The sequence below is a fragment of the Lactuca serriola genome, chromosome 5 (genome assembly GCF_051521515.1).
Source record: "Lactuca serriola cultivar US96UC23 chromosome 5, Lser_US96UC23_V15, whole genome shotgun sequence".
NCBI classification, from domain to species: Eukaryota; Viridiplantae; Streptophyta; class Magnoliopsida; order Asterales; family Asteraceae; genus Lactuca; species Lactuca serriola.
Window position 1 is genome coordinate 297,705,067 of NC_136412.1, and position 17,476 is coordinate 297,722,542.

At 36.0% G+C, this 17,476-nt stretch overlaps 1 long non-coding RNA gene across 1 annotated transcript; it reads left to right on the forward strand.

Annotated features, from left to right (window-relative positions):
* The first annotated feature begins 386 nt into the window (after positions 1–386).
* Positions 387–1,784, forward strand: LOC145051727 (uncharacterized). Its single transcript, XR_013683792.1, has 2 exons — positions 387–657; positions 1,054–1,784. It is a non-coding gene; the product is annotated as an uncharacterized LOC145051727 (long non-coding RNA).
* The last annotated feature ends 15,692 nt before the right edge of the window (positions 1,785–17,476 follow it).

Sequence of the window (17,476 nt, forward strand, 5' to 3'; positions counted from 1 at the left end):
GATAGGATAGAGAAAAAGAATATAATATGTGTGACAAAATGATCAACAACATTAAATGAGGGGTACTTAAGTGAAATAACAACGGGTTTTGCATGTGAGGACAGTTAATGGCTCTAATTTGACGGAGTCATCCAAAAAAATCATTCATTAAAAAATTTCAAACCATAAGGATCACAAAATAATAATAATAATAATAATAATAATAATAATAATAATAATAATAATAACAACTAAGCTTGATTTTTTTGAAAACTAGAGACCATTTATGAATTTATGAAGATTTTCAATTTTTAAATGGAACTTACCCCATGGAACATTTGAACTGAAAGCACGTTAACGTTATAACACAGAACATACTTTGGAGTTTGGATTATAAACCATTGGTTAAAAATATAATTATCAATTTGTAGCTTTGTAGCTTTAAGTCAAAAAGAACTTAGAATATAATACTCCGAGCAACAGAAAACACAAGAAAAACACTCCATGACCGTTTATTTTCCATTTAATTTTGGCTTCAAAATCTAATATTTCCACATTTGTTCAAAGGGTTCCCCAACAAATCTCCTGAAAATTTTCACAAGAATATACAGTCGATTTCTTTTTTAGGGTTTGGGCGTTCACTCGGCAATCGAACTCTGCTCCATTCGTACACCAGAGGTAAAGTTGCCTTGATCATCTTTTTTTCCTTTTTCTCGATAATTCTAGAGTAATTTTAGGATTCCGCTATGATTGTTTTGATTTTGATCAGTATACTGTAGTACTTTTAGGGTTTTTGTTTGTGAGCAATTGCAGTGTAGGAGTATTCCTTATAGAACATGAACGATGTATTGTAGTTTGATTTGAGTTTACAGCCATTGATGAAGTAACCCAAAAACAATTTGATGATCATCTGGTAATATTCTTTTTCGATTTCGTTATATTGTGTGTGTAAGATCGTGTTGTTCTTGCGTCTCTTTTCTCATGATTCTTGATTGGAAGCTTATAATGGCAAACTTTGCTACCAATAATCGATCCTATACAATGCATCTAATTCGTTTTCCTGAAATTTTGTAGGAAAATCCAGCTTGAAAAGTGATTGATTACAATGAACTATGGATTCAGCTTCAAGAACACTCGCCTAAAATCATCAACAGCTATGCAAATATTTCGTTTTGCATTGTTTATGGCCTTCGGCATTTGGTTATTATACCAGATCAATCAATCATCCACAAAGAAGAGTGTCGCTAGTGAGATCTTCTCAATCCATCTCAACAACCAGCGAATTTCCAGCATATTGGGACGAAAAGGGCGAGTCACACCATTGAAGTCGACTCACCGAGTCAGCTCAGAAGTGATCCTATATGATACAACGAATAATCCTGGTGAACTCAATGATAGTGTCCAAGAACAGGAATCGATAGCAACAGAAGTGCTGACTAAGAAGTCAAACGATCATGAACTTAAAGAGCCTGAAGATGTTTATAGATTTCTTGATGAAAATGGAATTCCTGAGGCTGATCGTGAAAAGTTGGTTGGGAATGAGTCGACTCGGTCGGGTAATGAAAGTTGAAACCCATGTATGAGCTCAAAACATTATTTTCAGCCTTTTCCTATTAGTTAGAAAGTATATATATATACAAAATATTCTTACTTGTATATGTATCAGAATAAAGATGTCTATTAAGATCTCCATTTATATCAAAATTACACTCAAGATTAGTATTTGTGGAATTAAATGAGTTTACAAGACTCTGTTATAACATCAAATAATCATGTATGTCCAAAACTATGATATTTTCAATTTCTATATTGTCCCAACACATGCAATATTTTCTTTTTTTGAAAATTTTGTTTTCCAACTCCATAAATGTCATTTATTGATCATTACAACATACTTGTAAAGATTGATTGTGATATACATTCTTGATACTTGATCAATAGATAAAAACTTTTGTTAAATATTTGAGGAAAGTTATTACATTAGTTATTTTTTATTTGTTTAAAAGTTGAAGACCAATAATCCATACCTAAAATTGGATCCATGGAATCAACCATGTAACTATTGAGTTATAGGGTGGACATGTGTATACATGTTACTCAAAATCGTTTAATGATGGTTAGTGGTGTTTAAGATAAATATTATAAACTACTAAACTAGCTTATAACCTATGGGAACCATGATAACAAAATTAATTAAATTTCTGTTATAAAACTCAAAATTATTAATTAATTCATTTAAATAAATTATTAATTAAGAGATATTTTTTAGTTATATAAAATTATTGTCGTTGATTTAAATAAATACGTGAAACTATATCATCTTATAATTTATATTAATGTAATTTTATTTTTATTCTAATGTTATTAATTTAATTAATTAGAGTGAGAAATTTAAATTTTAAAATTCAAAATGGAAAATCAATAGGTGTACAAATGATATGACATTACTGAGAAGGTCTAATAGAATGATACATAGCAAAAAAAACTACTCTTTTATCAGTATAGGAAGATTAGAAATACCAAGTATCACGGTGAAAAAAATTTGATGTTATTTAGATGTTTTTATTACATTTTTTTAATTTTAATAATCTAGTCAGGCATAGCTTATTGTTTGCTATAAAATAGTCTAAAACTTTGTTATTCATCAAATTAACAACAAATTTCATAGTGTTGTGTGGTCACTTTGATATTTGTAGGGCAGTTACAAAAATCATGAGCATGATCGACATGAAGTTTTTGAGAGTTTTTTAAGAAAAAAAACTCGAATAAAATAAATTAATGTTTGACAATAGAAACTTTTACCTTTTATTTTAAACAAAAAGTCTACAATCCAAAAAAAAAAATTAAAGAATCTATAATTCAAATGTTATTTCAAGTAAATTTTGTTTTATATAATTTTACATATTTAAAAGCTAACATCTATTTTTACTAAACACTTATAGACTAATAAAATCTACACATCTAGCTTCTTGTTATTAGTTACCAACTTCCGGCTACAACTGTTAGTTATTTATGCCTCTTTTTAGATTTTGTGGTTTGCCATAGAAACATATGTTATCTTTCCAACATTCTAACTTGAAATACATTATAGAAATAATTAGTGAAAATGATGTTCAAACACTTGCTAACATTGTTTACATTGTGTGTTCAAAATTTGTAAATAAGTATTGCATAGATGATGTGCATGATTCTATACACATAGATCTACTAAAGGAAACTGATCAACAATTAATGGAAATTAGTCTAGTGGAAACCGATCTAGTTAAAGAGGGTCATGTGTGGGAAAAAACAATCAAGGGTATATTTTAATCTCTCATAAGTATTCAATATGTTTCTCAAAAGAATCATAAGTATATTAGTGATGACGACGTTTCTACATATTGGGATGTCGAATACTTAGGTATGCTTGATGCTTCCTCTATAAACAATTCAAATCTATCTCCTTACAAGTAGCTATTACAATATTGTTTTGTGATACCAAACCTTGAAATAAGTACTTCCTATGACGGTTGTTCGAAGGATGAATACATTGGTGATGGAATAAAAACACATTACTGATGTACACATCCCCCAATGCCATGTACAAACTCCATTTATGCATGTACACGATCATACAACCAAAAGCCAACAAAATATATTAAAACCTACAAATATTTAAAAGCAAAGAAGATTTCAACTAGCTATAGATTGAAATATGTTCAAGAAGGTTTTCATTACAAAGTAAAATATCTATAAAAGAAAGCTTTGACGCAAAATTTACTCATGAAAATTATACATGATGCATAAGGGCTAACCTATTTAAGGGTGCTTGTTTACTCCAAGTGTATACTTTTGTTTGCGAACACACATTTAACAAAAATGCAATTACGCCCCAACCAGTATCAAGCTAATAAATAAGTTTTGTGGATATTAATTAAAAGAGGTTCTACCTGATAAACCACAGTAAAATATATAAGGGAAAGGAAATCGTTTGGGATTTCAATTTGAAGTTCAAAGTTGGCATTTTTCTATAAACAAACTTGGTAGGAAAAGTGCTATGTACTACAACTTTTGAGGGAAATCCCAAAAGATTCATTTTCCATTATTACCACACGTTGTCACAATTTGAAGAAAGCGAATATATGCACCATGATACATGCTCAGATGGACGTCTAAGATTAGTTTAAGTTATCTTCATCACAAACTATTGGATGATACACATTTTTAAATGCCATGCGTGGGTGAATATTTGCACATTAATACTTATCAATCCAACACTAATATTTTGCAACTATCTCTATTTCGTAAATGCGCATGACTATCACTTCCAATACACGATGTTCACCTTTAGGGTCACTTAAAGGTCACAATGTTACTAGAGATCACCATATATGGTAACATAATAAATATTTTGCTAGTTGCCTATGGAATTTGCAAGTCAGATAGTGTTAATTCGTAGGCATTCATTTTAAAGAAAATACACGAATGAACTAGGGATTTGGAAAGTTAAACTTAATATATAACAAAGTTAAATCCATTGAGGTAGCCATTACAAAAATCTTCCATATATATATTGGAACACCCCTCGTGTGGGTTAAACATTTTGATCAATGAAAACATATTTTTTAAAATCAAACATGATTTACAAAAAATATAGGTCCCAATGTCATAAAAACCAAAGTGTAACACCCGGTCCAGGAATGAGTCATTTTAAATGTTAATTCCTATTATGGGTAGCCACAGTGTACTATAGCCTCACCACAGCGTGGCAGAATTCGTTTGACCACAAATTTAAATAAATCGCCACGACGTGACCATAAGGTGCCACGACGTGGCAGCTGTGTTGGGAGAAACTCTAATCCATTGGTCCTTGGGAACTATTTAAAAGATATTATGGCTAGAGTTTCGAGGTCATTCAGCCTCCATCACCCTCTCAAGCACTGAAACCATAATCCTAGCCTCCATTACTCTTGATAGTTCATTCTTCATTCTTTGTTGGCATTCTTGAAGGAGAAGGAAGCCTTTGGTGAGGAATACCATCTTGCAAGTAGCTTATTCATCTTCTAGCTTATCTTATGGACCTGGGTGAGTGTTCAAGACTCAATCTTTTCCTTGCTAGGTTATTAGATCTTGGATTTTGGTCCCCTTTCTTCATGCTTTTTGGGTTTTGGAGGGTGAGATCACATCAAGGTTGCAACTTTATGAATCTCCAAGCCATTTGGAGCCTTTGATTCTTTGGATCTGAAGTAGATTTGAGTTTTGAGGCCATACATGGAATCTTGGCCCCTTTTGCCGTTGTTTTGCCCAAAAAATGGAAAGGGCATGCATGTCCCTAAAGCTATGGTTTTTATGGTCTAGAAGATGTAGGAAATCCTTCTGGAAACTTTGAAGAAGTAACTCTAAGGATTAAGTGCTTAATGAGTAGTATGTGCTTTAAGCTTCCATTAAGGACTTATGGCTTTAGATCTTGACTTTTTGGCAAGTTCTAAAGGATAAAGTTGGAAACTTTATCCATCTAGGTTATGGTTTGGGCCTAGTTTGAGCTTGGGAGCTCCTAGATTGGATTGGAAATCGACTTAAGGAATTAAGTCATTCTGATGGATCCCCATGGCATGGCCTAGGTCTCCACGGCGTGGCAATTGGGCTAAGATTCGTCTGTTTTGTCATTTAGTGGCCACGACGTAGCCAAGGATGACCACGGTGTGGTGGCCTACTGTAGTTGTCTTTCACTTTGACCGTTGACTGTGACCAAGTTTGATATAAGGTTATTTTGGGTGTTTTGACTTGTATTTGAGATTGGTCACTATTTGATGGATAGGTGACCGATAGAGCTGATATTCAAAGTTGTGTCCTATTCACTTGTCTGTTCATAATGAAAGGTGAGTTTTCCTCACTGTTCTTGTAGGTCGAAGGCACCAATGTTGACCCATTAGTTATGTACTCTGGTATAGAGGATGTTGTTACAATGTAGTGATCTGTTAGATCTGTGTCCTGGTCAATAGGATTTAGTATGAGGTAGTGATCTGTAGATCTGTTTGTTTGTCTGTTGATTGGTTATATGTTCATCTGTTTGTTGGATATATGTTATATGTTATGTATATGTTGACATAAAATGGTTAGGTTGAGATAGTACTGCTTTGTTTTGTATCCAACAAACCTGAGAGTAAGCTAGACATAAGCTGTGGGCCTAAAAGGCAAGCCAGACTTATGTTATGGGCTCAGGAGAAAACCATATATGGGATGTGGGCCTGAAAGGCAAGCCAGACTCATAATGTGGGATCATGGGTAATCCATTATGTTAGTTGGTGGACCCAGTATGCATGTTATTATATGTTTGTGTATTGGTACTTCAGGGGAGCTCACTAAGCTTTGGCTTACACTGTCAGTTTATTGTTTCAGGTACTTCAGATGACTGTGTCAAGGCAAAGACGTGATCGTACACATCCTTCGGTTTTATGTTATTTGGATTTTGGGATACTCTCATTACCAAAACACACTTTTGAAACAATGGTTTTGTAAACAATTATGTTTTGGGTTGTTTTTGAAAAGTTAAAATTTATTGTGGTTTTTGGGAAGTTACAAAAAGTTTAATGTAAATTTTTTTAAAAATATGGAGGTGTAACAGTCTAACATTATAACATATAAATTTAGCAAAACCACTACCTTGTAATTAGCCTTCTAGATGTCTATAACTACCTCAAACGTCTTCACCTCTAAGTTGAGTAGTACTATCAAGGTTCACCATGTTGTAGTTCAAGCAAATTGCACTTTCCTTGAACCAATACACATAAAATATCCTTTTTTGTTTTTATATTTAATAAACCATAAAAATCATTTTTAATATAAAATAAACTTGGTTTGCAGAATTTCGGTCCAATATCTCAAATTTCTCAAATAGTTTAGATTAAAAGAGGTTTTAGAGGAGGGTCATCAATTTAAATATCATTACATACAATAATTTATGACAACATAACAATGAACTTAAAAATATCTCATATCCTCTAAGCCTCCGTCTCTACTCGCACCAGAATACATGTCAAATTCATATGTTAGGTATTGGGAATGCTTATTGAGTAAATAAAGAGTCCATCACTTTTATTGTCAAGGAATCATTCATTCCTTGACATATGATGTATCTTCAAAAATAATATGAAAACTCTTTACAACACTTAAGTCTTTATTCAAATGAAATCGTTACTCTTTACTCTTTTGAAAAATCACTTAGAACTCTTATAACTCTTTTTATTAAACAATGTCCAATTCTTAAACTCTTGCTATTTTTCTATTGGAAACACTTAGAAGATATATAAAACTCTTTGGTTAATCTATTTATTCTCTTCTCTTTGAAACACTTAAAAAAACTCTTAGTTAAACTCTTTTACTCATTTACAATTTAAAGCTCATAAAATGTATAAGAAAAAATTACTGAAATCGTCCCTATGGTTTAGTAAAAATTACTAGTTTGATCCCTAAGTTTTTTCTTTTTTTTTTTTTGCAATCGGGTCGTCCCTAGGTTTTGGTTTTATTGTGTTTATCATCCCTTTTAGAAATGAAAAGACTATATTACCATTTGCATTTTCTTTTTTTCAGTTTTTTTATTATTTATTGATTTAATAAAACCAATTAAGTGATTTATTGAGACCCAACTCCCACTTGCAGTACAACCACCACCGTTCACTGTTCACCGACAATCACCACCAGTCACCAACACCACCACCATTCATTTATTTCGGCACCACACCAGTCACCAACACCACCACCATTCATTTATTCCGGCACCACACCAGTCACCAACACCACCACCATCCATTTATTTTGGCACCACCACCCGCTAACGTAATTAGTTTCATCAGTTTAGATCCAAAGATTAAATCATAAGAATCAAAATTAGATCAATATCAAATCCCAAAATCAGAAAATCAAAACCCAAAACCTACCCTGAAATGGTTGATGAAAGAAAAATCATATGAAATCCCAAAAATGAAAGACGATTTCAAAAGAAACGAGGTTAAAGGGGAACGATGCTCGTTGTGATTTTTAATTTGGAAATCTAATTTCAAAGTTTTTTTGATGAAGATGACGGCGGAGGGGTTTGTAGTGAAGGAGATGGTGGTGGTTGGAATTTCTTTAAGGGAATGGCGATGCTCGTGAAAGGAAACAACCTCCTGCGGTGGTGGAAGGAAACAACCACCTACAACGATGGAAGGAAACAGTTCGATTTTCTCATTCTCTAATACCTTGCTCCACCTATGGTGGTGATGATTCCTATTTCAGAAAATCACCCGGTCAATAACACGATGGTGGTGGTGGCTCTAACTTTCGTAAGACGGTGATGGTGATAGGAGATTTGAGATACAGGTTCAGTGAAGATCTTCGATTTGAGTTCCAGATCTTATATTGCATATCTCCATTTTCGATTTAAGATCTCCTTCGGCAGTCCAATGGAGGAACCAAAGGGAAAAAATCACAATGAGGGTGTTCTATCATCAGACTTGATGGTAGTGGTGTGTGGTGTTCGCCAGAGTTCTGATCCCGCCGGAGATGGTGGTGGTGTATGGTGTTCTATCATCAGAGTTGATAATGGACGGGATGAAAAAATAGGAGTGAAATATATTGTTTGTCGGTGTTCTAGTTTCCTCGGAGTTTTGGTCTTGCCGGAGGCAAGAGATTTTCCGACGGAGATGGTGGTGGCGTATGGTTGTTCACCGGAGAAGTGAGAATCTGGAATTGATTTCCATGGTGGTGTTAGGGTTAGAAGTCTTGGTGATGGGGATGTTAAGTGTAAGGATATAATTAGGTGGGACCCATTTAATTAATTAATAATATAAATAACTCTAACAAAATAAATAAATGAAAAAGAAAATAGAAAAGGGTATATAGTATTTTCATGTGTAATAGGGATGAAAGACGTAATAAAACCAAAACCTAGGGACAGTCCGAGTGCAAAAAAAAAAACTTAGGGACCAAACTAGTATTTTTTACCGAACCATAAGGACGATTTCAGTAATTTTTTCATTGTATAAACACACATAATCATCATAAATGGAAATAATGAAAGGCATGATGCAATCTATACCCAACTTGTTCTCCTATTTGTCTTATTCACAATTCCCGTTTTGATGGCAATGAAGATTATGACATAGTTAGCACAAAGCACCCTATATCACGACTTCTCTCGTTCTTGCTGGTCTCTTTGTGGGTATGAGTGATGTAACATCTGAAATATTGAAGAGGGATTGTTAAGAAAAACCCTAATTCTAAATCAACTCGACGAGTTGGAGGGACCAACTCGTCATGTTGAATATGGATGGATCGTGAGGGTTTAATGAACCAATTCGACGAGTTAGGGAGCCTCAACTCGACGAGTTGGCAGCTGGGAAGGAAACCTTAATTTTTAGGGTCTTGCACCTTATTTAAAGTCCTTAAGTCTTTCTTTTGGCCTCCTTATCAGCCTCCATTGTTTTCCAAACCCTAAAACGAGTTGTAGCCTCCATTGTCAAGTTTTTGGAGCCTTGGAAGGAAGTTTGGTGTTCTTTTTGTGCATTGTGAAGGAATTAGAAGATCTTGAAGTTTCTATCTTGGAGAAGGAAGTCTTGGATCTAGAATCACTCCATTTATTGCAGTCACTTTAAGGTATAAAGTTCATACCTTGACTTATGGATGATTAGATCTCCTTATTTTGGGTTTTGTTGTGTTTTGGACTCTTTTTGGGGATGATGATGGAGTAAATTCATTTTAGGGGTTGTTCCTTCAGATATGTGTTGGTTTTGGTACCCTTGAGCTTAAAGGTTCAAACTTTATGAGGATTTTGGTGTTATGCATGCATTAGAGTCATCTATTAAGTCCATTCCAAGCTTAAGAGCTTCATTTAGACATGCATGAACATAAAGTTGACAACTTTAAGTGGTTTTCCAGCTCAAGGAAGTCAGATCTATGTTTTGGAGTCATGTCCTCATGGATTTAAGTGCTTAATGTGTTAAGAGGTGGGTTTCTGGCGAACTCGGCGAGTTTGTTGGATACACTCGGCGAGTTGGCTCGGTTTTCCCCGACATTTTCAGAATGATAGAAGAACTCAGTGAGTTTGTGGTCAACTCGGTGAGCTCACTTCGTTTTTCCCGATCTGTGCAGTTAATGGAGAAAGTCAACGAGTTGAAGGACAAATCAACGAGATGGGTCAACTTGGACCGTTGACTTTGACTTTCAATTTATGTCTTTGACCAAGTTTGTCCCAAGGGGTGCTTGATGGTAATCTGAATTGTAATAAGGAAAATTATGGGCTTAGGATAAGGCCCATATGGGGTTGGGCCCAATTTGGAAAATTAGGCCATCAGTGGGACTTTGTAGATCTTTTGGTTTTAGGCCTCATTCTTGGTTCATGTGGAGTCAGGGGTAAAATGGTCATTTTACCCCTGATAATGTAACACTCGTGTTTCTAGCCTAGGCATTTATATTGAGTTGATAGTCTAGGTTAACCTTTGTAACTCATTTTGAAGAAATGAAAAGGAATTATGTGAATATTATGTGAATTATGTGTTTTATGCTTAATTATTAGGGCTTAATTAATTAAAAATAAAAATAAGCGCCAAAAATTAAAGTGTGAGATAAGCCCGATATCTTTACATAAAGTTGTAGTGGTCGAAACAAGGATTTCGGGGATATAAAGAATACCAAAATCCGAGTTATAACGAAGAAGTTATGACCTATCGAAGTTTCGCGACAAAACCGACACGGTGCTGAATGTCGTAAAAAGTGAGTTTTCGATAAACTACTTTTTAGCCTTATTAATCTAAACAAAAGTCTTAGTATTCGTTAAACCGAGAAGTTCGATAAAAAGAACGCCCAAATCTGACTTCGTATGAGGAAGTTATGATTTTTCGAAGTTTCAGAGTAGCAGTAGACAGCTAAAAACTCGAATTTTAGATCGAGCGATTTTTAGCCAACACAACCTAAATGAGAATTGAAGGTCTCGTCATTTGGAGCACAACGGTAAAAAGTCTGACGAAAACGGACGTCGGATGAAGAAGTTATGAATTTTTAACGGATTTTTTGTCCCGGTCTGTTAAAAATAATAATATAAAATTTAAAGTCAAAATTAGCCAACGAAGTCTAAATGGAAGTTGTCGATCATAATTTTAGCTACGCGTGCATATAAAGAACGTCAAAAACGGAGCTCGTATGCGAAAGTTATGGATTTTAGAAGTTTTGGCGCGAAAACCAAGAAATTTCGCATAGTCACACTTTGCCACGTCACCCTCGCTTAGAATGTGACACGTGTCTTGCTGAGTCACCAGGCTGCTGAGTCACTGAAACTGCTGAGTCATGCGAAGCCGCGTGTCCTCTTCTGATTCGACCGAGGAGGAGGCCCAATCTGAAGCAGCCAGCTCCCCAGCCGAAGCTTCGCCCTGCTGCCGCGTGTGTCCGAGCCTCGCTTAACCTAGCTCCGAGCCTCGCAGGTGCACCAGTAGACTCCGGTCCACTTAGAAGCCGCCAGCGAGCCCTCACAGGTGCGAGCCATATGCGAGCCTTCGCCTGCGAGCCTTCTCAGCCGTTGGATCAGAAGCTTCTCAGCCGTCCGATTAGAAGCTTCACCCTATAAATAGAAGGCTGCGAGCCTTCTCGGATATTTTTAAGAAATTGCCACTTTTAACCCCTAAACCCATATTTTCTTCATCTTAACATCCCGCAAAGCCCCGGTATCGATTGTAAAGCCCGGAATACCCCACGAAGTGCCCGAGAAGCCCGGAAAATTTATCTTTTCGGTTTCGAAGCCCGACTTTTGCAGAGCCCGGTTTCTCAATAAAACTCTCGGTTTTATTAGAAACGATCGTTTTAGGAAACGAATTGTTGTCCGATTTTCACCAAAATATGTGAGTGTGTAGTTACTTTCAATTTACACATAGATATGAAGTATTTACCTTGAAATACGTGTTATGTGTAAATATGCTAATTGTTTATTCGAGGTGACTCTTGAATTGATGTTTTATACAAGTTTTAAACTATATATGCTTTTTATCTACAAAATATGTTGGGTAGAACATGGGTATATGAAATAGTTGATGTGTGTTAAAATGGTGAGAGGCCTCGATGTTGTTGTTGTTGTTATTGTTGTAGTCATATAGCGGAGTATAGATGATGACCACGGACTTTCTACATAGTCCAGTGGAACACTAGCAGGTTCGCAACTTGTAGGTGTTGATGAATTAAATGTTCATTGGCGTACTCCATCCCCCTCATGGTTGCCTTAAGGACATGTATGGCTGAGGAAACCCCTTAGCAATAGTGTCCATCCCGATGATAATCCTTAGGCTAGGTCCCTTGTGATAGGTGTTTAGGGACGTAAAGTGAGGACAACGGGAATGGGTAATCAGGGTTATTGTTGATTGGTGAACTTAATAAGTATATTATTATTGTGGGTTGAAAACCCTATATGCTCACCAGGCTCCCAAGCCTGACTCACTTAGTTTTATGATTACAGGTAGTGGACCCCGAGCATAGTCGGAGGACGACGAGAGATTTTTGGATTATAGGCCAGTAGTTGTAAATAACTGTTGAAAGGCTTATAATGTCTTGTTTATGCTTTTGATCTGTATCGGAACATGACATCCCGAGGTTTATATATATATATATATATATATATATATATATATATATATATATATATATATATATATATATATATATATATATGGAAAACATATACCTTCTTAATGAAGGGTTTTGATAAACTTTTATCATATTTTGTTTGGGGACCAATTCCGCAACATCTTTTAAAAAGATTTCTCTGATTTTATTTTAAAAAGCATAAATTAAATCGGTATTTTCTGGCCGAGAAATATGGGGATGTCACAGATAAGGATTATGGATTATAGCGTGGAACCCAATTACTAATTGGTTGTGTTGTTGGTTTTGATAGCTCGGGAAGCCGGCAGGGCAGCAACTATAGATTTCTTCAGTGAGCTTCTGCATTCCATTCGACATTATAAGTTGTTGAAATGGAGTTTACAGCCTAAGAGCCTCCTTAGGCCGTAAACCCCTAAAAAGATGCCAAAATGACCCAAATTTGTCCCTAAAAGCTTGGAAACTAATTGGGGATTTAGCCTAGGAGTGTTTGCACCTTAAAACAATCATTTTTGGGACATAAAAGAGGGTTTACGGCCCAAGCACATGCTTAGGCCGTAAACACCCTCTAAGCTTGTTAAATCATGTCCGAAACACTCCCAAACCATCCTTAGGCTTAAAAACATAAATTAGGGACTTACTATTTCGGGTTTAGAGCAATTAAAAACATGGAAATGAGGGGTAAAAAGGAGTTTACGGCCCAAGCACATGCTTAGGCCGTAAACACCCCCAAACCTCACCAAATGAGGGTTTAAACCCCCTAAATTGGCCTTATACCTTCACTAGAAAATGCTAGGGTTGAAACAAGGGCTTAAACTCCAATAAAGTCAAGGGATAGGAGTTCACGGCCGTGAACTCCCATAGAGGTGGTTCATGGGCCGTAAAATCCTATATAGGGGTTAAATGGTGCCCTAAACACCCCATTTGACTTGGAAAAATGCTTAGGAGTTTATCCTCTACCATTTAAGACTTCAAAACACCAAAAGAATGAGTGTATAGGAGCTTACGGTCGTAAGCTCCCTTGCTTAGGGCCGTAAACTTCTCAAAGGGGCCCTATGATGCCTTAAATCCATTCATACAATTTATATTTGGGCCTAGCAAAATTCCACAATTGATACGAGACCTTTAAACATCCTAGAACCCCTCACCATGAGTTTACGGCCGTAAACTCATGGGGAGTTGTCCCAGGTCCGTAAACACTATATGGAGAGTTTACTCTTGGAGAGTAAACTCCATTCCTAAGCCATTCACACCCTTAAATGTTACCCGGGACACCCCTAACGCTTAATTAAAAGTGTTTTCGCACTTAGGAAGCGTATACTTGGTTAATTAGTATTAAATGTACTAATTGTATGTGCACATATGTTATCATATGTTAAATAGGTCACTAAGTGTGTCCAAGTCTTTACTTGACACCGAGCACCCAACCGGCACCTTCGTCGGATCCACTTACATCAGGTGAGTTCATACCCCTTAATGAACCTTTTAAATGTTTTTACATGTTTTATAGGGGGGATACAAGTTAAACATGTCAGTTATCATATCAATCACATGTGATTGATAACCCGCATGCACAAGGATTTACCACACTGTAAACTGTTTTACCAAGTAGGATACTATAAATGGTTTTCCAAAAGGTTTTCACTTGTTCAAAACTCTTACTTATATTGTTTTATCAAAGTTCATTTTAAACTGGTTTAAGAAAAGTTTCCAAAGAATTTCTAAAGGTTTTCAAACTTATTTTACCAAAGAACACCAAGTTGTGATTTTCTCAAGTATAAAGGTTTTCTTCCATGTTTTGATACTCCCTCTTAGTTTAAACTCCTACTTGATAACGCTTTCACTTCATGATGCATTTATACTTGTTATTGCCTCTATTTTGCTTATACTTGTAGTCGCTTATGCCTATTAGACGCTCTTACTTCACTTGTTGTCGCTTCTACTTCGTGATACACTTATATTTGGTAACGCTTATACTTCACGATTCGGATATTCCACACTGTACGTTTATACATCACGATTCGGTTATTCCACACTGTATGTTTATACATCACGATTCGGTTATTCCACACTGTATGTTTATACATCACGATTCGGTTATACTTCACGATACGTTTCCACTTGTTACACACTCAGACGTAGTTAGGTGTATGTCTGTGCTTGTATAGGTGCATATAAATAATGATTGAAGGACTTAGGAAGGATTGTCCACCCTATTTCCTTTTCTTCGTTGAGATGTGGTCTGGTGGGATCGGATGTCCGTCCGAAGGTCGTTTGATTCATTAGTTATATATTAAGTATACAAGCATAGACATATAGGTTTACATTAGTCAGTTCAGTTATGAGTCTCTACCTCTAGTTTAGCACTTATATTGGAAACCCACTACCCACTATTTGGGATGCATCTTCGGGACACGACCTTCTCCGTCGTCTAGTTGGTAACCAGAGTCTCCTTTAGGGAGAGCGGACATTGTGTGTATAGATCTATACGGGATTGACACCCCCGCACCCTGACTGCTAGCTACAGTCCACGGCCTACCAAGCCAAGGGGTGACAAATGTCACATTTTATAGACGCTTGTAGGGAGTCAGGTACTCTAGTGTCGGTTAGTATGGTTACGAGTATCCTAAGTTACCTTATAATTCATGGCCTTAAGGTAATGGTATTTCACCAGCAATTTACACTGTATGCTGGAAACCCACTCTCAGAGTCACACTGTTTTTAGACCTTGCTAGTTGTATCTTTCATTTGATACTGTCTGGGGTCTGTATTCTCTATTTTTAGACCTTACTAGCTGTATCTTTCATTTGATACTGTCTGGGGTCTGTATTATCTGTGTTTTTTTGACCTTACTAGGTGTATCTTTCAATTGATACTGTCTGGGGTCTGTATTCTCTGTTTAGACCTTGCCAGCTGTACTTTTCATTTGGTACCGTCTGGGGTCTGTGTCTCTCTTTGTTAGACTGAGCCAGGCGTGTCGATTGTTCGATACTCTCCTGGAGTCTATGATTCCTTTGCCTTAGTCAGCAGTCTTCACTGCTGAGGCATATGTTATTTCCCTGATTTCTCTTGTTTTCTTTAATAATCAAATTTTGTATTTTGATAGTGATAGCGATTAAGGGAAAACTACTTTTTACCACATAAATCCACCCAGTCTTGGTAGAAGACTGCTTTTATTAAAGAAAATATAGGATTTTCTGGAAAAGACACTAATGTAATGGACACTCTAAAACTACCACCTTTATTAAAGTTATTTGGATATAATGACACTAAATACTTATGAACTCACCAGCATTTGTAAAAATGCTGATACTCGCTTTTCAAATAACTTGTATTCTCAGGTCAGCATTAGACAGGTACATCCTCGGAGCTGTTGATGAAGATAACTTAGTACCATGTTGTACTTAATATATTTACTTTTATTACCTTGATGTATTGTAATGTAAACCATGTAAAAATATTACTATTAATGCAATGTTTTGTTGTACTTTGATTACTATAATGCATGTGTTGTGATACTTGACATGACGTCATCCACCCCAGAACGTTTCCGCCGTTCTGGTTTTGGGGTGTGACAGTTGGGTTGAAGTTGTACTGCTCGGTGTTGTAGCCAACAAACCCTGGGGAATTCCAGATATGAGCTGAGGGTCGGGTAGGGCATGTCAGACTCATACCGAGGGCTCAGTAGCATTCCAGATACAAGCTGAGGACTCGGTAGGTATGCCAGACTCGTATTGAGGGCTTGAGGGTATTGGAGCAATCCAGATATGAGAAGCCAGACTTATGCTGTGGGCTAAGGAGCAAGCCAGATGTGACTTGTGGGCCTGATAGGCAAGTCAGACTCATACCGTGGGCTCAGGTGTGACATCCCCAAAATCATGGCCAGAAAAGACCGGTTTTATTTATGGTTTTAAAGTAATTTCAGAGTAAATCCATTGATTTAAAAGAATTGCGGAATTTGTTCCCAAACAAAATATGATAAAATAATATTTATCAAAGCATTTCGTAAAGAAATGTATTTTCATTAGATAATCAAAACTCGGGATGTCATGTTCCGATACAGACACAAAAGCATAAACGACATATAATAAGCCTTACAACAGTTACATACAACTACAGGCCTATAAACAAAACAACTTGATGATTCATCCATCTTATGCCCTCGTGTCACTACCTGTAATACAAATAACACTGAGTGGGTCAGACTTGGGAGCCTGGTGAGCATATAGGGTTTTCAACCCACAATAAATAATTATATTTAATTTCACCAACCAACAATAACCCGATTACCCATTCCCGTTATCCTCACTTTATGTCCCTAAAACAACATCTATTACCAGGGACCTAATCTAGGATTTTCATCGGGATGGACACTACTGCCAAGGGGTTTCCTAAAAAATGAATGTCCTAAGGCAACCATGAGGGGGATAGAGTACATCGGTGAACACATCATTCACAACACCTACAGGTTATGAACTTGTCAGCGTTCCACTGGACAGTCTAGAAAGAGTTTGTGGTCGTCATCCATACTCCGCTAGATGACTAGATTAACAACATCAACATCGAGGCGTCTCATCATTTTATTTCATCACACATCTACTATCTACCTATGTTCTACCCAACATTTTTGTAGATATATATATATATATATATATATATATATATATATATACAACATAACACATGTATAAAACATTCAATCAATACTCATTTCAAATAACACACAACATATAAACACACAACACGTATTTTATAGAAAATATTTCGTATTTATGTGTTAGAAGAAAGTAACTACACACTCACCTGATAAGATGATGATCGAACAACACCTTGTCTCTTAAAATAATCTTTTCAGATAAAACCAGGACGTTTTCTCCAAAACCGGGCTTTACGCGGGCAG